This window comes from Falco naumanni, chromosome 16 (genome assembly GCF_017639655.2).
Source record: "Falco naumanni isolate bFalNau1 chromosome 16, bFalNau1.pat, whole genome shotgun sequence".
Lineage (NCBI taxonomy): Eukaryota > Metazoa > Chordata > Aves > Falconiformes > Falconidae > Falco > Falco naumanni.
In genome coordinates this window covers 7968714-7991517 of record NC_054069.1, presented here as the reverse complement: position 1 = coordinate 7991517, position 22804 = coordinate 7968714, and the positions used below count along the sequence as shown (strand labels likewise).

The following is a 22804-nucleotide window of genomic DNA, read 5'->3' as shown; positions in this document are numbered from 1 at the left end:
AAGTCAGCCATAAACCTCTGCACATATAACAGCTGGTGCCAGAGCTGTTTTCACCCTCGATTACTATATGTTTGGAACAGCTTCCATTTTCTGGCTTGCAGGCTGTATAAACAGTCACCTATGTACTGCGAAAAACAGTCGTCTCCAGCCATTCTGACTACCCTGTGTGCATTACATATGCGCGTAGGTCTGTCTGCATGGGTAACTCAAGGAACTGTCTCTGAGTGGGAATTTTCCTCACACAGATGGGAAGTATATGTCCCTCCAACATCTGTATCAAGAAGTAGTTGTTCAGACTGACTCTATGTGTGTCTGATGGAAGAGTTATATCATTCTATACTTTATGATGTATATTGAGCATAAGCCGCTGTAAATGCTTTTAATAGCGAGGTAAAGTCCGAGAAGGATCACAACCAACTTTGTGTTGCTGTTTGTTCATTTAAATGCATTTGAGCCTTGGTACCATTCCCAATAGTTTTGTTGCTACATCAAGTAAAATAAAATAAATCAACTCATACATAGAGAAGTTGGGGATTTTAAAAAATCTATTCCCACCATCCTTCTACACAATCTCTTAAAAAAAAAAAAAAAAAAAAAAAGTCAGTTGCTTACGATAAATGGATGTGTTTGATGAAAGAATTCGCAGCGCTGTACTGAATTTTGATGGAAGCTTTTGTGCCGTGATGCTGAGTCTCTTCACGGTGGCATTGCGTCAAGAGAAAGGCCGTGATGTTTGGGCATGGGTGAACTCCTATCAGAGGGAAGCAGCAAAAGGGTGGGGTAGGAGTCTGTGTGCAGGGGGAATCCTTTTGTTAGCCTGCTCCCCAACCTCTGCTCCCCTGCACCCCCTGCAAGAAATCCTCAGTAAGAAAGAATAGTCTTAAGCTGCAGCAAGTGGATTTAAAAAATAGGTAGTGGGGGGGAGAAGTATCAACCTCCACCTCTAATGTGACTACAATTGATCGTGGGTCTGGACATTTTTATTATTTCCTTCTCTTACACTAGATCTCCCAACTGTGTTGTAAGAAAACGCCAGGATTCTGAGCGTGAGTCCGTCCCCCCCAGTATTGGAAATATTTCTGTGGGTGTCGTTGTGGTTACATCACAGCGCGCTCCTTCCTCATCTCCATTCTTGTGCAAAATTCAAATAATTCCCCCCCCCCTCCCCGATAGCAGCTGTGCATGGTTTTTTAAGTCGGTCTTTAACGTTGCGAAAGGAACAATAAAATGAAAGGCAAAACCGGCATCTTAAAACTTGGCAAGTGAAAGCAGCTTGGACTGGCAGCCAAGAATCCTGCTGTGGTGCAAAAAGAATAGCATCCACGAAGCCACCACAATCCGGGGTTTCTCTTCTTTTAACAATCGCATCGGCAGAGAGAAATAATTATTCCTTGTATCAGTGTTAAAAGAGTCAAAAAGCTTAAAATGCTTGCTTGGTGAACCTTCTCAAAAGCAGGTAACAATCCTCCTATTTGATTCTGTTTTATCAAACTTTAATTGGATAAGGATCTATATATGATAAATAATCAGTTTAAGAAGTTGATGCGTGTTACTAACTAGCAGGGAATGCATTTGCTGTTGCAACTTCCACATTGCTGTATTTTTTCTTAATCGCTTTGGTGGTAATAGAATTGGCAAACTTCATAAATGTTTGTGTTACAAGAAATGTTTTATTTCCACAGATTTAACTCATTGTGGGGGGGAGGGCAGGAGTAGTTTGATCCAAGGTGTAACATGGAATATAATTAAAAAAAATAATATGTAAAAATCAGGACATCAGGAGGGGGGAGTAATTTCTGTCTTAGGACCTTGTCTGTTCCTTTTGTTTCTAAAGCTGTAGCCTCTGGATATATAAAGGTAAAATCCATTTTTTGAAAATATGCCATGAAAATATCCATAAATATTTTGTCTTCCAGAATACGTTCCTTGAAGAGTTGGGCCTAGCAATATGGCAGCGCACATTCGATAAGAAATCTTGTAAAATGCTGCTACTGAGGTAATTTGGTTTCTCATACATTTTCCAGTCAGTATCTTCCTTTTCCTTATGATTTCTTAAAATTATTTGAAGTACAGGAATCTATTGATACAGGTCTTCTCAGGTTTATGAGAGAGAGAGAGAGAGAGAGAGAGAGAGATTGTGTGTGTGTGTGCGTGTGTATAAAAAAAAATAAATATATATATATTTGTATTTCTAGGCCTAAACAGATTAGGATTAAAACTAGAGGGAAGAGGTGAGGGAAAAGAATAGCAATTATTTAGCTGTTTCTTATTTGTCTTATTTTCATGAGAGAAGTATGAAATGGCTGCAAACAGCTTTTTTACTCAGGCACACAATGCATTCCATAATGATCAGTTTTCCTGGACAGGGCATTTATGCTTTGTGGTTTGTAAGAATACCACCCACAGACCAAAACCAATGTTATGTCTTCAGAGACTTTATTTCTACATCTTTCCTTCTATATTCCTTTGGCTATAAATCTATAAAATGCCAGTTTTATACTGGGTTAATTCTAATGAAAGTGTATTACTTTTTTGACTGTCCCAGGCTGTAGTAGCAAAGCCTGTGATCACTGACATATTTTAAAATTAATAGTGAAGCAAAGTATGCTTAGTATAAGGATATAGCAGTGCTTAATATAAATAATATGATCCTTCATGTACAGGTGGAAACTTTTTATTTGTAATCTTAGCATTCTAGACAAATACAGTGTGAAGACAATAGATTCGTTTGCCTATCATGGATTTTCTGCCACTCTGTATATGTTCATCAGGTTTTCAAAAGGTACAATAGCTGTACGATTAATCAATGTAGAGAAATGTTTCAAAACCCAGATCTTGTATATTCTATGGCTCTCATTCAATCTCCCTGCATATATTTGATGTAAGTGAAATTCATCTTTAAAATGCAGTGCTCATTAAAAACATATATATATCTCCATATCTTTCAAAAACCAAAACCATGTTCATTTGCTGCTGCCTTTATCAGTTCACTGTCTCAAATGAGTTTTTTTTTTCCAAAATGTATGAAAAGGAGTAGGTTGGTTCCTCGATACTTGTAATTTACAGCACGCAGGTGCCATTAAATGAAATCTCTGTGCCACCGAGCTGCCTTTCTTCAGGGCCCACAGGAATGCAGAAGAGGTCGACCAGATTTATAGTGGGGGCCTGCCTGAGGGATTTATTTGGCATACATAGGTGCTTTTCTAGAGATAGCTGTTGCTGCTTTCTCTTTTTCTCTCTTTCCTTTTTTAACAGCTGAAGCTATGGCTTCAGTTCTTCCCTTTTGTTTTTGTTTTATATTCTTCCCCTTTTGTTTTGCAAAAGCCAATCAGGTAGCAAGGCAGTAGGAGATGTTTGGCCAGAACTGCAGCAGAGATCGGCCCTCGTTTAGGCAACTAAATAAAGCGTGTATTTTCTGTGTGGGTCAACACCTAACAGCTGCCCTTGCAAGCATGTGATGGGCTCTTAGAAGGTCTGTCTCAGTTCTGTCTCTGAGAAGAGCTGCAATAACTCAGTAATAAAGAGCAGTTGCTGAAGTGCGTTGGGTGCCTGCAACTTCCATTCAGACCAGTCAGAATTGAGGACACGTGTCCTATACCACAAGGAGGTATGTACAGGCCACCCAAATGTTACATATTGGTTTCCTTCATGGACTTGAGCTATCCCAGTGGTTAGAAAGTGAGATTGTGAGCTATTAAGGAGGGGGTGGGGGGGTGAGTTTTAGAACTAGGAAAACCCAGTAACAATTTAACCTCCACACAGTATGTGTACTTCAGTGTGATAGTTGCTTTTTTTCCTGTCTCAGATGAAAAAATAAAGTACTTCTTTGCCAGCACAGACATGCAAATTAGCTTACCTTCATATACATACATTAACGTAAAGAGTGTTAGGGTCAAAATTAAGATACTCATAAAGAAAATACTCTGTCTTATGCAATATTGCATTACAGCATGAGAGTGGCATGCAGAAGTCTGACAGAAAAATCCCTTGCCATCGTAATACTGGTACCGCAGCAGCAATGTTACTGACTCCTGATATTGTGCCTCTTAAGCCCTATTAGAGGGGTCAGAAGACAATTTGAATTTTAATCTTAGGTTCCCTGAAATAAATGAGCTTTGTAGTTAGAGGGCTTGGGTTATTTTTGGTAGGGTAGCATTTGTTATATTCCGTTTGCAGTTTGGTTCCAAGGAAGTGCACAATACGTGTATTTGTGCATGATGTGACTCTGTTCTGTCTGCAGGACCACGTGCTCCCTGACCCATTGCCTTGACCGCTGTACAATTATTGCAGGGCTAGACCTTTCTGATTTCTGGGTGCTCCTAAATTGCATTCAGGCTCAAACATAAAAGTTGTCCTGATTTTTCAAAGATGTTGAACCCCTGCAGCTCCTGTTCTTGGCATGAATTTTGAGTGCTGAAAACTTTGGAAAAGCTGGATACTTTTAAGGTAGGTATTGGAGTATAAGCATAGGAATCCAAACTTAGATGATCAATTTAGATAACCTTTGGACAGATGGCGAAAGTTTAACATCTCTATTGCTGGATGGAACAGGAGTTTCTTGTAACCCAGCCCAAGCAGTAATTCCAATAAAGGAAAATTGCATTTTTTTTAATTGCATACTTACCAGGTTGGAAAGGTTGAAGTGATTTATTTTAAGACCCTACACAAGAAGTGGGGGAAACTATCTAAAAGCATCCAAATAGCAAAATTATTTTCCAAGTGTTGACTACTTCATTTTATAGAGAATAATACTACCTTGCATTTACCTAGTTTATCTTCTGAAGAAAGAGAAGAGGTAGAAAGTGAAAATTTTGTGATGCTTTAAGCGACAATTAATCTCACTGATGTTGTTCACCACTTCTGTGTGGAGCTTACAGCCGGACTGCTTTGCAGCCTAACTCCCCAGCAGTTGCCCACCCAGTAAAATTTCATTAATGGGAAATGTTAGTTACACAGGAAAGAAAACTTGGAAACTTTGGGGGAAGGAGGGGATGCTTCTTGCTTGCAGTGGCAAAACTTTGCTCCATGACTGTTTTCCAATACTTAGTAGAAAAATCCTGAAGAAGTTTTATATTTGTCATTTTAGAAAGAAATGCAGTGAGACAGCAGAGAGACGGAGTTAGGGGAAAATTCTAGATTGTTTAACAGAGTGAAAGGATTTCTTTTCTTTAAAAATAGAGTTTAAATAGAACCCCAGACCAGTAATGACTTCTCTGAAAGTTCAAACAACTCTTAGGCAGTTGTTTCTTCTATCTGTCCTAACCAGGCTGCCAGAATGGAAATGAGACAGCTTTTTGCGGGGTGGGGGTATGCATGTGTATTGCAAGTCTGTCTACATACAAAAACTTTGCTGTGTGATTATTTGCTACGCTGTTAACGATGTACCTCCAACGCTGGCTGTTAATTCTCCAGTACTGTGTAATCATCAGTAATTCTGTCCAGCAAAGAACTCATAAGAAAGAAACACAGATCTACTTTACTTTGTTTATTTCAATATTCATTTTATTTCACTAATTTTTTCCAGAGGGTTATATGGGAGTGAAGGAAACTGTAGCAACAGCGCTAATTTTATAGCAAATTCAGGAAGAAACTCTTCCCCCCACATCCCCATGCCCCTCCAACATCCCCCCCCCCCTCCCCGCCCCTACTCCAAAGGAGGGCTTTTAAGGTGCTGAGGAGAATGAAGGCTGCTACTTACTAACAGCTCTGAAATTTCATTTGCAGAAATGGTTTTCCTCTTTAAATAGAAAATCAAAACCCACACCTAGCAAATTACAGAAGAGATCCCTGCCTGTTGCCACAAACCCGTAGATCCGAACTTGTGGTCATACTCCACACAAGCTTGTATCTATAGGTATGTGTCTGTCTGGCAAGTGCACAAAGTGTTGTGTTTATGCATTTAAACTGACAGTGTTCAACTTTGCTCGTTGTATCCTTCGTCTAATGCCTTCTTCCCTCCTCCTTTTTTTTTTTTTTTTTTTTAAGAAATATAAAATTAGAGCTGCAGATCTTGTTCTGCAATTATCATATCAGTTTTCAGCATTGGTTAGTGTTAAAATACACTCATACAAACCAGCAGTTCATTTGTGCCTGAGTAAAATGGGACAGGGGAGTTATTTGACATCAGACCGAAGAAATTAAAGCTCAGATACATTATGCATAGGTTTGGCTGTGGGGACGTGGTAGGGAGTGTTCTTAGGTGGTTTGATTCTGGGCTTCTTGGGAAGCACGTAAAATTGTTTCATTTATAATGTAACTTGGATCCATTCTTTCTTTGCTTAGTGGCAGCAATTTGTTTATGAGAGGAGTATATGCTCCTGTTTGCCTTTATTATCAAGTAACTTTGAATCACTGGGTACGCTGCAGGCTTGCAGCTCTGTAACAGAGGAGGGTATTGAACCTCCAACTACTATTCTGTCTCAAAAACCACTTTATTGTAGAACCCCATCCCTTCCAGTTTCATGGTATTTGTGTCTTTCAAAATAGTTTTTAAGGGAAAACAATCATGCTGGAAAAACTTCACCATGTCAGCAGGCAATATAAAACCTGCTGCATAAAACTAACATTTTTAAGTTATGAAAGTGGAACAATTATTTTTTAAAAAGTCATTTTTTAAAAACCTCACATACAGATTCTATATGAGAATAATTAGGCTGTAAACTCAAAATAAAGTCTGACTCTTTTTTTCCAGCAGCGTTCAGTGTTAATTCTACCAGAGATTTGGTCTGCATTTCCACTTTTAAATTTCTCTGGTTTTGAACTTGGTTGGTTTGACGCACACTGCTGCAGTCCAAAAAAGTTTGGGGTTTTTTTTCCTTGCTGAATTTCCAGGGTTTTCTATGTGTTTTCTGTTTACTATAGAAGCATAAAACGATGTCAAAGAAGGCTTCTGCTAATAAAATTTCAGTCTAACTGCTTTTCTTTCTCCCTGTGAATTGAAACTAGCTTTTAAAAAAGAAAATAAAATGCACAGTTTGGCATTCTGTGTGACCATGCATCTGGGTACAGGAGCTGGTGGTCAATATTCACCTCCTGCATGTATGGGGGATTGAGGTATAAAAGCTGCACTGCAGCAGATGCGTGGTTTCCAGAAGAACTTTTGCTGCTGGGCTGTCTCTGTAGTGCGAGGCAGCTGTTTTTCCAGCTGTGTGCTTACCATTGCCACAGCACAGGATGAGCGCTGAGCACCTCTCTTCAGGTTTCATTTACCTGAACGGAAAAGGCCTTAGACGCATGGCCACAGGTGATGGCTTGGCTTTTCAAAAAACAGACAGTAAGAGGTGGCTGAGGAGGGGGACGGATAAGTCTCTTCCAAGCAAGGGTGCTGCAAGGCCACACTGAAGCCTGGTTGTGGGATACTGTCCAGAATATGGACCTTGAGTCAAGATCTCTTTCGGCATGTGGTGCTGGTTCCCGCCTCCACTTTGGTTTTGCTAGTGGACATTGTTTCATCCTTAGTGGAATGAGTAGGGTATCGTCATGGGCAGTGATAGAAGCAGGATGAGACTACATCCAGTTGTGACAGTAAAAACAGTTTTTCCCAGAGGAGCTGTTAATATTCTGTGTTGGCTTTTGTTTGTTTGTTTTAAAATGCTGTGAATATTCACTGCATTAGATTCCTGTCTTATGGCTACAAAGGAAGAATTGGCTCATTTCATCTAACCGCCAAAGAGAAATGAGCTGGTCAAACCCAGTTCCCAATATAATACGTATTTCTGCATGGTGGTCTCTTCTCTGGAAAGCCATTTGGAGACATCAGTCTTCTGGCAGAATTTGCTGAGAAAAGCCTGGAATTTGTCATGGATGTTTCTAGAGGCTGGCACTTCAGGTGACATTGCTTTGAGAGAGCCAAAAGCCCATGGCAGGGAAATTGGGCAGATGTGTCGCAAAATGAGATACCACAGTTGGGTTTGAAAGCATATTTTTGGATTAGAAAAATCAATATTTGAATCAAAGAACAGGAAAGCAGAAACGTGTGTTGTTTTTTTTAAAACGTTGTAGTGTAATTTCTCACTGACTATGTTGGGACCTGCTAGTCAGTATCTAACTTCCCTTCCCCCCCTCCCCCCTCCTTCGGTAAGAGACTTGATCTAAACATGGCTGGATACTTAGGAAGCAAAACTTAGAAATGTACCATCAGAAATGGGGCAAAGATGCAAGCCCTGTGCTTCTGTGAGGAGAACCATCACATTGTATTCTGAGGCTAAGCATGTTTTCTGGTTGCTTCTGGTTTTCTGGTGCTTGGCAAAGAAAAAGGGTATCTGTGCCACTGTGTGGGTATGCGTCAGCTCAGCCTGACGTGAGCTTGGAGACGCTGTGGCCTCTGCTTTATGGGACAGGGTAAACATGCCCAAGGAAGCCTCTTGAACACTGGTGTCTTCTGCAGCACTGGGTGCAGCAGCATGGCCACAGAGAGGACGCCACCATGGGCATAGGAAGAGTCGGCCCATCTGTCAGCAATACCAGCATAGCTTCTCTGAGCAGAGTGTAGCCATGCTTTCTGCCACGGTGCTACATGTAATTTGGGTCTTTGCAGTGCAGTGCTCTCCCACTATACCTGTTTGCTTGGCATTGCTAAGGCTGCACTCCCTGTGCCAAACTTAGTACTTGGGATGGCTTGGCTCCCACTTCTGCCTTCCTGCCACTAGCTCATGTGCCTTTCCCCTCTCCTCCTTCTCCTCTTATGTTTTACTAAATTTTAGAATTTAATTTAGTTTGTTTCTTGTTAAACTGCCCCCTGTTATTTTTTAACTATAGCCTCCAATATTCTCCCCCACCCTTTTGTTTTTTTCAGCTCAGCTTTTTGAAAAGAACTGTATTGTGTTTTCAGCGTTAATTTGTATTTCTTTTCTGTTGGTTGTATTTCACTGCACTTCATTAAGTTGTAGAGCAAAACTGGAGTCTGAAAAAATGATGTGAAGAACCTTGAAATGTGTCTTCTCTTTACGATAGAAAAAACTAATTGGAGTCTGTGGAGCTTCTACCTGTGTGTTTCTTATGAATTTTTTTCCTCTCTTTGTTGGTAAGGAGCTTACATTTATGCAACAGCTTTGATCCAAGTGCCATACAGAGTGCACAGAGATCTCTTCATCTGTCACTGAGGCACAGCAACTGCATAACAGCGGAGAGACACGCTGCAAAATTGCTAAGGGCAGGAAGTACTGAACACTTCACCCAGTTTGATGTTGCAGGGGAACTTAAAGAAATAGAAGGCAGTTACTGTAGCTGGAAACAAACCAGAGCACCTGAATATAGAAAGTACCAAGAAGGCCTGGAGGACATGAAAAAGCCCCCAAATCCTCTTCAAAAATTGATACCTTAATTAATGCAGTCCCTCTCTCTAGCAATAGGCAGAGTCATTGCTTTAGTACCTCCCAAGGGGAAAACAAATGCCTCCTGTGGAACTGCATGGCTATATCTGCATCTGGGGAGGCTTTACTACAATTGCATTTCATTTGGCCAGTTACAGTTTAAACTAGAAGCAGTAGTTCTTGCCTGAAGACCAGACCAAAGATTTTCCAAAGCAGATTCCTCTGATTTTTCAGGCTTGGTAAATCATGGTTTTCTCCCTTGGAGTAACAAGGCCATTTCTCTTTTCTGTTCCTGGCATCTTTCACTGAACGCACCTGTAAGGTCCCTTGCAGACAAGCAAGTTGCACAGTATCCACTGGGGTATGAAAATTATTACATTTGTGTGCTCCCCCTTTTCCCAGTCTCGTCTGGTGTGGAGCACAGTGAGCCCTTATCAGCAGAAGAGCACACAATAGCATTCGGGTAATTAGAATAACCATATGCAGTGGCAAATGGGATTCATGATAAGCAGAATGTAATTGTGTACCCTGGAACTTGAACCGTATCCAAATGCCCTTATTTAGATAATCAAATCTGGTTAAAATCTTAAAAGGCAGATAAATTTCAGTGTTCTGATTATTTCAGTAATCTGACTTATTTTTCCCCCTCTGTTTATTTGCTTTTAAATCAGTAAGGGAGAAAATAAGGAGAGGATGTTCTTAGGGGAGGAATGCAAGACTAAGACAGACACCTGCCCTTGAGCCAGGAAGTCTCCACAACTTAGGAACATTGGCTACAGCAGTTTGGAGGAGGAGAGGAGTTCTGCTCCAGCTGGCCTGTGGAGCCTTTGGTTGTAGATATGCAGTATCATGCTGAAATACAGCCTCACCATGCCACCCTGGCAGTGGCACCAGGCTTTGGTACAGCTTCCTGGTGATCACCTATGAGTTCCTTTAGTTTTCAGTGTGGATGTGAAAACAGCTTTGGCTCTGGGTCCTTATTATGGTGTGCAGAATCTTGAACAAGAGCATTCAACCTGGGCTCACTGGGCTTCACACAAGAAGCATAGAGCACTGCTCAATCACAGGGCAGGCCTGGGCTAAGCAAAATAACCTAGGTTTTGTGGTCAGAGCAATCAGCCTTGCAGCCCTTGTGTCACCTTGCCCAGCAGCATCACTGATCTGCCCTTAGACCCAGCACAAAGTGTCTATGTCATGTGTTGTATAACCCTGAGCTGATGCTGCACTCCAGCTGCTGACAAAAAGCTCTATATGGTTCAGGAGTGAGAGCGTGGCTACCTTTCCCCTGGAAAGTACCAGATACTGTAATGTAATATTGAGTAAATCTTCAGATTGCTGTAACTCTTGCTAAAAATTGAGGCAAACGCCATTTTTTAAATGTGTTGAAAAGTTCTGGACAGCTTCCAAAATATTTACTTGCTCTGGATTTCAGCTGAGCCCAGATGAGACTTCTTTCCTTGTTTTGCAGACTCTTGAAGTTCCAGCCCTGTTTAGCATATCTGCCAGACTTCTAGGAGTTCTCTGAGCTAGAGTAAACCTTGGAACCTCTTGAGGTTCCTCATCACAACTAAGTTCTAATAACAAAGTTTCATCAAGTAAAGCTGAATGGGTGAGATGACCAGTAAGGAATCATGTCAGCATTTCCATTGTACAATCTCTTCTGTCTGAGGCTTATGAAAGTCAGCTGTAAAAAAGATCACTCTGGGCTGAAATTTAGCAAACAAGTTTTCAGACCTCAAACTGGAACGAGTATCATTTGTGGGGTTTGGTATTTATTTTTTTCTCAAAGGAAATATGTTTGCTTCACGAGTATTTTCTGCTTTCCACCCGCTCCTTGGCTAGCCCTGCAATAGCCTGCCTGGGATCTGAAAGTGAAGGTGGGTTCTTCCTTCTTCGGCATCATTCACATCCATAAAGATTCAGAGCCAAATCTCAGCTGATGATTTTACTGAGGATAATAACAAAATATAATTCAGCTTTCCTGAATACATCTGTACTGAATTCCCATTGCTGGTATCCTTACTCTCTTGTTCATATCTGTAAAGTCAATAGGAGTGGTTTTTAAATGCACACAAAATGTGGTAGAGCTGCAGGGGCAGTATTTTCTGTGTCGTTATTTGTGAATAGTCTCCCCTCTGAAACCCTCCTTTTCTGTGGATTGTGACTAAATAGCTGCTTTGCATTGAAGCATGTTTTTTAAAAAAATGAATACTTTAATATTGCAGCCATTCAGTCCTCAAAAATCAGTTCTGGATTTGAATTCTCTCCTCGTTTGTGGAAAAAATTGAAGTTTGGGTTTGTGTGGTGTAAAGTAGGGGAAGCAGGTTTCTGAATGTTTCTCTCGCCAGAAGTCCATGAAGGGAGCAGGCGGTAAGAGGAGCGATACTTCTGCATAACTTCATAGTCCAGACTAAAGCTTGCACCTTGATCTAAGGTCTTCTGAGGTCAGTGGCATGGGCTGTTGTTAACTTCAGAGGCAGAAACCTGTGATCTCTCTGGGAAGAACTGCTACAATGACATTTCCTTTCCATTTGAAAATAAGTATTCATTGAACTTGAATTCCATCCTCTGTGTGATAAGACAGCAGTCTTTTTCACATTTACTTAAGCTACTGTATTTCAGAATTCAGAGGGTTACACTAAGTAAAAGAACACAATTTTGATTATAATGTTGCTTTAAAATAAAACTAGCTGGGCTGGGACAGAGATTTCCTTTTGTTCACAGAAGTGTGAAATCATTTCTGTGGTTCTGAAAAAGCAAGAGGCCTAACAGGGTTCACAAACAATAGGCTCTGGGGCACATGAACTTACATAGGAACACACAGCTCTACATGTAATGCAGTTCTCCCTATCACAATTTTTAATAGGAACTTTTACAACATTGATACGTATCATAATTGAACATTATCATTAGATTACATATTTAGTCTAATTACATAATTCGATATGATTGTGCTAATTGGGTAAAGACATAATTGACAAAAATCACCAGAAAACAAACATGGAGATTCATGCCACCAAAAGAAAGTGTCTTGATAGACACCAGTGCTGTGAATCTCTCTTGCTTTCCTCCCTGAAGAATGTCTGTAGTACATAGGTAGTTACCAAAGAGTCAGGCATTCATAGGTATTGTGAAGCAGTGGTAATTAGATGACTTCTGTTTTAATATTTGATCTCTATTCCTAAACTCAATGCTTCATGTCAGTAATAGCAGAGATATTCTTAATTGGTGGAACGACTAGATGTGTGACACTCTTTTCTGCTTGAAATTACAGTTACTCTGAGATGCAAATACACTCATCTGTCGAAGCTTCATCTGAGCTTAGAGCGGTGGGAACAAAATACCTGTAATTCTAAAGCCAAGCTTTCATAAATGGGGAAAATTTGCCAGGATAATCTGGTTTTAATTTGCCAGGATAATCAGGCTACAGAGGTATCTAAAAATCGACCAGAGGGTGAGTTAGGTATCACACCCTGGGACAGAAGCTGCTTTAGTAATTAGAAAATACTTTATCTTAAAGTCTTTTTGTAATGCTCTGTAAAGAGAGCATAGGTTGCCTACAGGTCCACAGAAGGACTTGCTTATTACCATCACATTTCTGCAGAGAGGTGTTAGTACACGTGGGAGCTTGGATACAAATATTTTCCCAGTGAGGACCTTCTCTCAGTGGTTTGTGCTTGGACGCTGCTATGGCACCTTGGAGCAGGTCTTGGTACTTGCAGCAAAAGCACATGTGTCAAGCGGGGCTCAGCTCCCTGGCTCAATATAGTGACGGGGGAGGGAGCGAGAATGCTCTTTGAATAAGTGCCAGCACAGGGCTGACAGCTCAAGGATTTGTAAATGTGGTGATGAAGAGGAAGTTGAAGTTGCGATGGAAGAGCAGCAAGGAGAGGTGGCGAGTCATGAACAAAACAGTCACAGTGGCACTTGCCAACCTAAGAAAAATTTAGGTTATTTAGGCACAAGTTGAGAGTAAGGATTTTTTTTCATAAGGAGTTCTCTATTGTAATATATCTATGAAAGGACCTTTACTGAGTTGAGGATATAAATGAAACAAAACACCTTTCCCCTGCCTTCTATTTTAGAGCAAATTATTGGAGAGGTTTTTTCTCAGCTCTGCTTAAAACTGCCTGGTCTGCAAGGTACGCCTGTGTTAGTCTCAATGCAGTGGTGTTGTTAACAGTACTTTCCTTGATTAAACTGATCAGAGGGAGATAATAATTTTTAAATTGTTTGAATTATATAATATCTACCATTCATGACAAGACAGAGATATTGGAAAATACTTGTAATTATAAGTTGTATAAAACATGAGTGGCCTAGCCATGTGACACGGAAATGGTTTAGTTTATAGCTACAGAATATGAAATAGGACATTTTTGAAAGTCTAAAGGGGAGTTAAGTCTCCTGGGTCACACAGAAATCAGGTGGGATTTGAGATCTTCCATCACCCAAAATGAGCATACAGGTTCATTGGCTTCCATAGGGCTACATTAGTTACATCATCGGATTTCGTGTCAGAAGGCAGATGTTCAGCGCACAAAAATTATGACGTTGCATCAAGGAATTGGGATGATTTCAGGATGCTTTTAGACAGCAGTAAAGCTCCTGGTCAGTGTTGAGGGCCAAAGAGCCATGGTTTCCTTACCCAGATTTGTGGCTGGATCACTGTTCTAACTAATAAAACGGTTAACAGTGACTCTATTGTTAGGGTACTTTCCTGTCCTGTTAACTAAAATAATATGTTGTATTTTCACAGAGCCTTATCAGGTCAAAGTAAACTTTACCAAATATGGAGTCATTATAAATTCCGCTGATACTATAAACATCACGTACATTTGAACCTTGCAGAAGGATTGGGTTTTTTCAAATGTTCTTCTGCTGCTGCAAGCGGAATTCTGAAGGGTAGTATTATTTCTCATCTTCCTCCTTTATTTCTAGTCAGGATTTGAATGTAAAGGTAGAGCACTGACTTTTTCATAATCAGCAATGCTACTTTATCCTAAGAAAACAGAAACAACCAAGGTGCCATCTATTCAGCACTGCTCAGTGTTTGTTCACAGGGTTTGATTCCCTTGTAATCCCCTTCCATTACAGAGCTGCTGTGCCTGAGGATGCATTCACCTGAGAGGCAGGATCTCAGGACTGATTCAGTTCCACTGTCTGCACTAGCATATTTTAAGATGCTAATCCCTGTTTGTAAGCCATAATAAATAGGCAGCATGCTGCTCTAAGTAATACCTTGGTGGGTAATGGGAATGAGTCACAATGATAACATCCTGGTTGTTTGACTGTGAACTAATACAAGTTAAAAATGTAATGTGTTCCTTGTTAAGAGAACACCTTCTTATTCTGACTGCTAAAGAGTGGCTCAGTGTTGCATTTCTAAAATCGTTAATCTTAACAAGAGTTTGATGCAAGGGTTAAATTTACTTAAAACTTTCCACCCTTTTTCTCCTAATCCCACTCCTGCAACCATGCTTTAAACATGCAGGAGCCAAGATGCATGTTCCAAGGTTAATGTTGTATGTGTTCAAAAAGGAAAAGACATGTTAGGACAAATGTCATCCTAAGCCTTATTCAAGTGCTTTAAAAAGATGTATGTGTATGTTCTGTGCTGTAGTGCAGATGCATCTACTGTGGAAGAGGAAAGGTATTCTTTTGGCCTGAGGCAAAATTCCCTCTTGTGTGAAAAGTGACCATGATCTTGTCTATATCTAGAAGTAATAACCATGGCTTACTGTGTCTTATCTATTAACATATGCAGTGTGGGGAGCTGCATTTGGTTTTGGTGTCTTTCACCAGCAAAGCATTAATTACTTCTAAATTGGTGCACTGAGAATTTTGAGGACTTTTTTTTAACTAGAAACCCTGACATTATGTCGGCTGTGAAGTGTTGGGTAGCTTTCAGCATTTTTGACTGCATGCATCCAGGTTGAGGTAGTAGGTTGTATAGTTTAGAATTACACCAAGGGAGATAACTGTACAACCTCCTAGCTTTCCTTGGGTCTTGCACAGAACGGCGTGATGAGCGACCATAATTCCTCAGCAATGTTTGCTCTGGACACATGGAACAGGAAAGAGCAGGTAAGATGAGCTGGAAAACCTGTTATTTTCTTCTGCCACTCTAGGACTTCAGAAATGTTCATTCTCTTGGCATTTTTTACCTGTTGGTGCTATATTATTGAGGATTTTGCAAATTCAGTGGACTAGTAATACTTGTCTTCCTTTGTTAGCATTCAAGCAGCACAATGTGTAACATTCCTAAAAAGCACCATGGCAACATATCAGTGTTATCGCCTTTGCAGTCAGCAATCAGAAGTCTCCAAAGGTAACATGAAAAACATCCTGTATTGTATCTGTTATTGAGGTGTGTAAGCAGGTTTCCCTTTGCATTAGTCTTTGGCTGGTTTGGTTAGTTCTACACCAGGAGTTAAACAAGGCTGTGCCCTGTGGCAGTGTGAGACCTGGCACACTCATTGTCTCTCAGGAAGCGTAGGAGGCTGGTGCTGATGCTTCCAGATAAAGCCTGTAAGGGTTTTTGTGAAAGTACCTAAATCTACACAGTCCTCAGGAGAGCTGTTTTTAGGGAATATCTATTAGCAATTACAGTCGGCTAAAATGGTGATTCTTAAGGGGGTTTTGTCCCCCTAGGCTTGTACAGTTACATTAGGTGTTTCAAAGGCTGATGCTTCTGGACACATCCAGTAGAGGTGGTTTGCTTCTCCCTCACAAGAGTTTGGATTAAGGAGCTGTGGAACCACCCCAAATTTTGTGGAGGAACTGTGTGGAGAATGGGTACATGGTGAGCCAGCTATTCTGGGCAAAAGACCATGTTTCTGATTTATCTTCCATGTCTAAAATGCAGGGACTGTACCAAGTATATCTGGCTGCTATTGAAATCTACAGCTTTATTTGCCTAAGGAAAAAAAAAAACTCTGAAACTCTGGCATTTATCTGGTAAAGTTTAAACACAAGTGTCAAGGTCTTCAAGCTGGCATTGTTCAGGATTCTGGTCCCCTGGCAGCCTGAGTGAAGATGGTGGCTGTAATGTTTGGTCAGGGCCCAGAACATGAGCTGTATTACGTCTTTTGACTACATATATGACTAATTCTGACAAGAGGTTTAGGGTTCCCAGATAGAAGAGGGGCTGTTTGCTAGTGGATAAACTTTCTAAGTTAGCGAATAAAAGTAAAAGGTAGGCACAGGGTTCATTTTGTTAGGCTACTCTAAAAGTGTGAAAATGATAACAATATTTGGAGATATTCTACATTACCCAGAAAAATGTTTTTTTCGGGTAAAACGGCACTTAAAAACTTTAATATCTGCAAATCCTTGTTCACTGAGTGCAAAGAGAAGCTGTTGGTTTCTCAGGTGTTACTCAGTGCTCAATTATTAGTCATTCAAAGAGTGGATTAGTGGGATTTTGTTTCTTCTTGTTTTCAGAGAGGTTACATATATCACCGCCATGGTTTATAACTCTGCAGTTCCTTGGGACAAGGCAAGTATCCGAGTGAACACAACGCTGCCTCTGTGGTTCATGAAGGCACATACATCAAACACGTGCAGGTAGTTAAAAAAGAGGAATCTTTTTGGCACATTTTAGGCAGAACTTCCCCCCCCCCCCCCCCCCCCCCCCCCATAAATCTTCTTGCAGATGGAAGTGAAAATATTCAGCTGTGAATCCACAAGCTACATTGACTCACATCCAGTGTAGAGCTGTTCCGTAAGGGTTGATTTTTTTTGTTGTTGTTGTTTTTTAACCTGCATTGTACTTCTCTAGGAATAGCTTTATGAATGGGGAGTAATAACTCCCAAATGAGAACAGTCACTTTTCTTTTTGATGGGAGCATTTTAGATCTTATTTGCACACATATAAGGGAACTTCTTAAGGTTCAAAAATAGCAGTTATTTATACTAATACACACAATTGTGGCTATCAAACTTAGTTAAGTATGTTAATCATATGATATGTAAATCAAATGATCTCTCTTGCTCCAAAGAACAAGGAATAATAATTAAAAAGGAGAATGGTCAGTGGTAAACGTAATTCAACGTGCATATTTTTCTTCTGAACAAAATAGCATTCCAGCTCTCCCCGTGACGAGGGGAATGTATTGTCAATTAATTAGACTTCCATCATATGTCCTCGGATGCCCTTCTATCATATGCCTTCCATATGTCCTTATGTCATATGCCTTCCATATGCCCTCTGTGTAATTAAGCTTCTATCATATGGCTTGTATCATATGCCATTTCAATAGATTTCCAAGAGAATATGGCAGTGTTACAATTATGGACCTTTTGCAATGAGTAAAGCAACAACTCATGAGCTGTAGACTAAAAGAGGAGGAGGCAAAAGGAAGGTGGCTCACCCTGAACAGTTCCTTTAACTGCCATTTTTGTTTCTGTCAGCTTGGGCAATGAACAGACAAAGATGTTCAAAGTTTTCCTTGTTTTTCATTACATTCCCAGTTTTTATTCAGCTAAGCCTGTAAATAGTCAGAGAGATAGCAACCGTTTTTCAGCGAACGTTTCCACTGGAATGTAAAATGCAAAAGAAGTGATCTACCTCCCTGAAAACTGTCCTGGGATAATGAAATGTAAACTTTGATCTTGGTTTTGTCCCTTCAAGTCTGTAATGCAAAGTGAAGCACTAGAAATCTCATGGTTAGTGAATTAATGAAAATGAGATGGTACCTTTTACTTAAGCACGCATCCCTGTTCTCCCTTACGGACCATGGGTGCAGAGAGTATTGTGCTTTTCTTGGTATGGTGATCGCTTGGTAGGTAGTATCCTAATGTTCAAGAATATGTAGTGAAATGAATTCCAAATTTACTGTGACTGGTTAAGGATAAAGACCAAAAACAGGCACTGATGCTTATATACGTAATGAAGAAAACTGCAAGCATCCGAGGAATGATGAAGTCTTGGAATGGTTTCCAATGAGAAGATGGCAGCTAGTGTGCTCATTTGCCTTATGCACATTTATATATCTGTGCCTTCTTTCTTCCCAGCAACTTCTGAGACTATTTTCTAATCCCGGTCAGATTTGATAGAGGAGCAGTGACTTCTGAGACTATTCTGCTCCAGAAAGGTCTACAGAAATTATGGAAATCATAGCCATACATCCAGCAGTCAGGAAGAAGATTGAAAGGACAAAGGGAAGGTAAAGTAGTCATATGTGCTGAGGTGCCCAAACTATAAAATGGAGAGCAGTTTGTAGCATATGCCAGTTTACCTGGATTAACTGGATTGAATGAAGTAATGAGAACAGTTCAAACAGATTCCCACTGGCTAGTAACCAGCGCGTCCCTGAAGACTTTGTACTGTAGTTGCTAGAGCATGCTAAAACCCATACCATCATGACTTCACTGCTATTTTTATGTGCTCTGCCTAGATTATGCTAGAATTTACCAAACAATGGCCCTATATTTTGCTGTGTAGGCATACTGTTAGCCACTATTTATAATATAGGTGCATTCCTGAAAGACAGGTAACAGGTCTTATTTTGGCTTAATCATTTTATTTTCAACGGAATTCTCATTTAAAACACACACAAAATAGAACCAATCTCACTGGAAGCTCTAGGACATTAGGGAGATTATTTTGAAAAATTCATGTTGTGGTCCTGCATCATCATTAGTTTGCTGGTGCCACAGTCATAAATCGCATACTAAGGGAAGCCTTTAAGCCTCTTGTAGTGTACACTGAAATTATCTATCAAGAATAACTACTGAAGTGTTGTATTCAGAAATACCTTTTTTGTTTTTCCTGTTTGCTGGGCAGCTAGAAAATACTTGCAATAGTGCACCATTGGAAATTTTCTTTTGCTTCTGTGTTTTCTGTGGCTGTGATGCTTGTGAAAGATGGCCACCTTACAGTCTTGAAGAAGGAGGAACTCTGCTTATCCACAGAATTAGTACCTGACTGCTTGCGGCTCGATAAGTGTCTTCTGACCATTCTGTTGTGTGGCCTCACAGTTCTGCTTGGGGAGGGTAAGATGGTAAGAAAGCTGAGGCACGGGCTGTTTCCTGAGACCTGAATGGTGTTCCTTTGGAAAGGAGGTTGTAACTCAGAAACTTTGACTGTTAGAGGGATTTTTTTTTCCTTATTTTTTTTTAAAAAAACAATGCCTTTCATCTGTTTCCACACCCAGCTGAAACTATGCTGCAACACTTCTGCTGCTAAATCAGATGCATTAAGTACAGTCAAATTTGTACATAAAAGTTTTGTAAGAACTGGGATGAAATAGAATGGAATGCCAGAATGAGTCATTGTTTAATGAATAAGGCCCTAAGTGTTCTATTGGTGCCATTTATAAATCCGTATAAAATGTATAGAATTCATGTCATAACTGGAATTCCAAGCACAGCAACCTTGTGAGCTAAATTATGATGATGATAGGGTACTGCATAAATTAATATGAATTCTAACACGCTTCTGCTTGAAAGCTGCTCAGACAGTTAAAAATAAGACAATTTCATTACACAGATTCAAAGCCCAGACCTCAGAAATGCTGCTATGCTCTCCTTTTGAAATTATAAATTACTGAGGAAGGAAGTTCTTTTTGTGCATGTTAGTGTCAAAAAGTATAACCTATAAGGGAAACAGATGTCCTTTCAATTAGATGTAGATAATTGATTGAAATGCATAGTGCGATTGGAAAATAAAAGAATTAGCTGGTATAGACCAGCTCAATATTTGGAACTCTTCTATTGGAAATGAACAGTGTGAGGCCAAAGCAGAGATCTGAACACATAGCTCTGACTAACACTGTCCTTCTCAGTCTTACATTTCCCTTCTCGTAGCTTGGTGGCTTAGATATACAACCAGGTGAATTTCAACATTTCCAGCATGAGTTTTTGACATAAGTTCTATATCCATTCAAACTTCAGTCAGAGACAAACTCATATATGTGTGCTGTTGGGCTGTCAGGATTTAACCTTGTGATAAAAGCTTCCAGTCTAAACTGGGACAGAAGGGAAATCTGACATTTGGAAATTTCCCATAGCAGAGGAAGATCCAAAATGTTTAACTTGAGAACACCTACCCCACCCCCACCCCTTTTTTTTATTTCTTTTTCAAGCAAGACAAAACTTTAAGTTGCCCTGACCCCACTGATGCTCCAGGCAGTCCCAGTTACATATATTTAGATATATATATTCAAAATATAAAATGTATTCTCCCTGAGCAAATAATTTTTTACATGCAATAGTGTGAAATTAGCCTCTTTGTGCAATGTCATGGATGTCATGGCCCTGTTTCTTGGTTAAATAAGTTCAAGAATCAGGTTTCTGGGGCAAATATGGAAAGAAATTTAAATTCCACATTTTGTGTTATATGCAGTGGCTCCTCCTCACCACCACCTTTCCCTGCTTCCTTCTCAAAGTCATAGAAAACAGCTTCCTCTCCAGTTAGGTGGTCCAAGATTGTCTGAGGTGTACTGCAAATGGAATGCCACTGGCTAAGAAATATTCCAAGCACTTACTTTCTTAAAAGCAGGAGAGAGCCACTACTAGTGCTAAAAGGATGAAGACACTTACCTATGGGGAAAGAGCTGTCAGCCCACAAGTGAGGACCCTACCAGTGGCTGCAGGATACCTGCTGGAGCTACTCCCTGGCTCCTGCCAGACATCTCTCAATGCACAACCACTTTTTCTTTTTCAAGAAAAGAGCCCACCATACTCAAGACCCTTTCTGAGAATACTGTTTGAGAGCAGTGTAAGTATAGCCACCATGGAGTCCTTGATTTCTGTTTTCCATCTACGTTCTTGTAGGTTCCCACATTCAGGTGACCAAATCACCACGTCTTGCCACAGAGGAGCAAATGTTGTGGTGCAGGGCTCTCACTTACCCCCCTCAGGTCATTGAGGATAAGTCCGCTTCAAGTGTGAGTCACCCTGCTGCCATTTTTCCTTCAGCCCTTTGCTCAGGTCTGACAAGACTGTAATTTCTCTAAGCTTGTCTTTGTTACAGGTGTGACACACAGCTGAGAGGGTTTCATTATGGCTTTCATAACGTGTTAAGGAAATGTCAGGATCAAGTAATTTATAATTAACAGTGATGTGTAAATGTCATGTCTAACAATTGTAGTGTAAGAGTGGTTTTGTGAATGGGCCATTTTTTACACATGCAACTGTCAATGTCCAAAAAAGCCATAACTAGTCAGGCAAATGGCTGATAAAGGCAGAGATTTATTTTCTTTTGTTTACTCCTCACAGAATTCTGGATAGATCTTGTTGTCTGTTGCTCTGACATTCAGTAGGGATATAAAGCTCAAGCCATGAATGGATGCTTTTATGAACATTTTAGGGCTTGATCCTATTATAAACACAGAGTGGATAAACCCCTGCACAATAGTGATGTGAAACTCATATGAGTGTTTTCTGTCTGTATTTTTGGGACCAAAGACAATAAGACATGCAGTGTAGGAGCTGTACTACCAAATCTGAGGAGAGGAAGAGTGGCTTAAAAAGGTGCCAGCAGAAATGGTCCTAAGCAGGGAGATATCCAAAATTGATATACTGGCACCATTCCCTTTAGAAAGGAAAAACAAATTGACATTACAATGAAAAGAGAGGAAGGAAGAGGTAGACTGATAAATTCTCGTAGTTTCACTAAGTGAATGCAAGGAGACATGCGGAGAAATTAAATGGTGACAAATTGAAAATATTTTGAAAAGCAATTCTTTCCCACCAGTTTTTAATTAAAAAATGAACTTAATTGCTTTTAGAAGTTAATGGGAAGTTTGCAAGTCTAGAACATATTAGATACTTATGTTTTCAATAACCATACATAGAATTATTGTAATTCATTATAATAACTTTAGAACTGAGTTTAGACTTCATGTTTCAAGGTTCTGCATGAAGTACAGCAATTCAAGACCAGGGAAAAATCAGTAGGAAGGACAGCTCTTGATTGTCCAAAGCCACTAATGCTTGTCACTGTTGGAGAAGGTGTGTTAGAGAAGTCTGGATTCTGACCCATTCTATGTCTGTCTCCTGCAAAGGATTAAGCGCATAGTTTGCCACCGACAAATAAAAGTGAAAGGCTGAGAGGAGTTTGGCCTTCACTTGGGCTCGTGTATTGAATAACTGCACTGTAGCAGTTTTAGTAGTAATTATCCAATGACATGGGCCACCTCCAGCTCCTTACGGTTACCATGTGCAATGGGAAAGGATTGCTGGACCACTGTCCAGAAGCTGAAGCAGAAGGTGAATGACTTATCCAAGGCCAGGCAGTGTATCATTGGGAGAGCTGTGTACAAAAGCCAAGTCAGCTGGATTGCAAATCTGTGTCCAAACATGCATCGTGACCTTTCCATTCCTCATTAAATTTGTTTCTTGGAACTCTGGTATTACCAGGAGGAATAAAAGTTTGAGAAACAGTGAGGAGGGTTACACCTGGTTCTGCTTTCACACCGACTTTTCAATATGAGGTTAGAGCTGGTCCTCACCATGCAAGAGCATGACATACAGGTACAGTCCAG

The 22804-nt window shown here is 40.2% G+C and overlaps 1 long non-coding RNA gene across 2 annotated transcripts in view; it reads left to right on the top strand.

The window, feature by feature from the left end:
- The window catches only part of LOC121098195, a 96799-nt gene that overhangs the window by 62452 nt on the left and 11543 nt on the right, over positions 1-22804 (top strand). Inside the window, exons 5-6 of one of the 2 annotated variants that reach the window (XR_005831205.1) lie at positions 1917-1996; positions 4241-4446. This is a non-coding gene — a long non-coding RNA (uncharacterized LOC121098195). The remainder of the gene's footprint in view (positions 1-1916; positions 1997-4240; positions 4447-22804) is intronic. The other variant, XR_005831204.1, reaches the window with a different exon arrangement.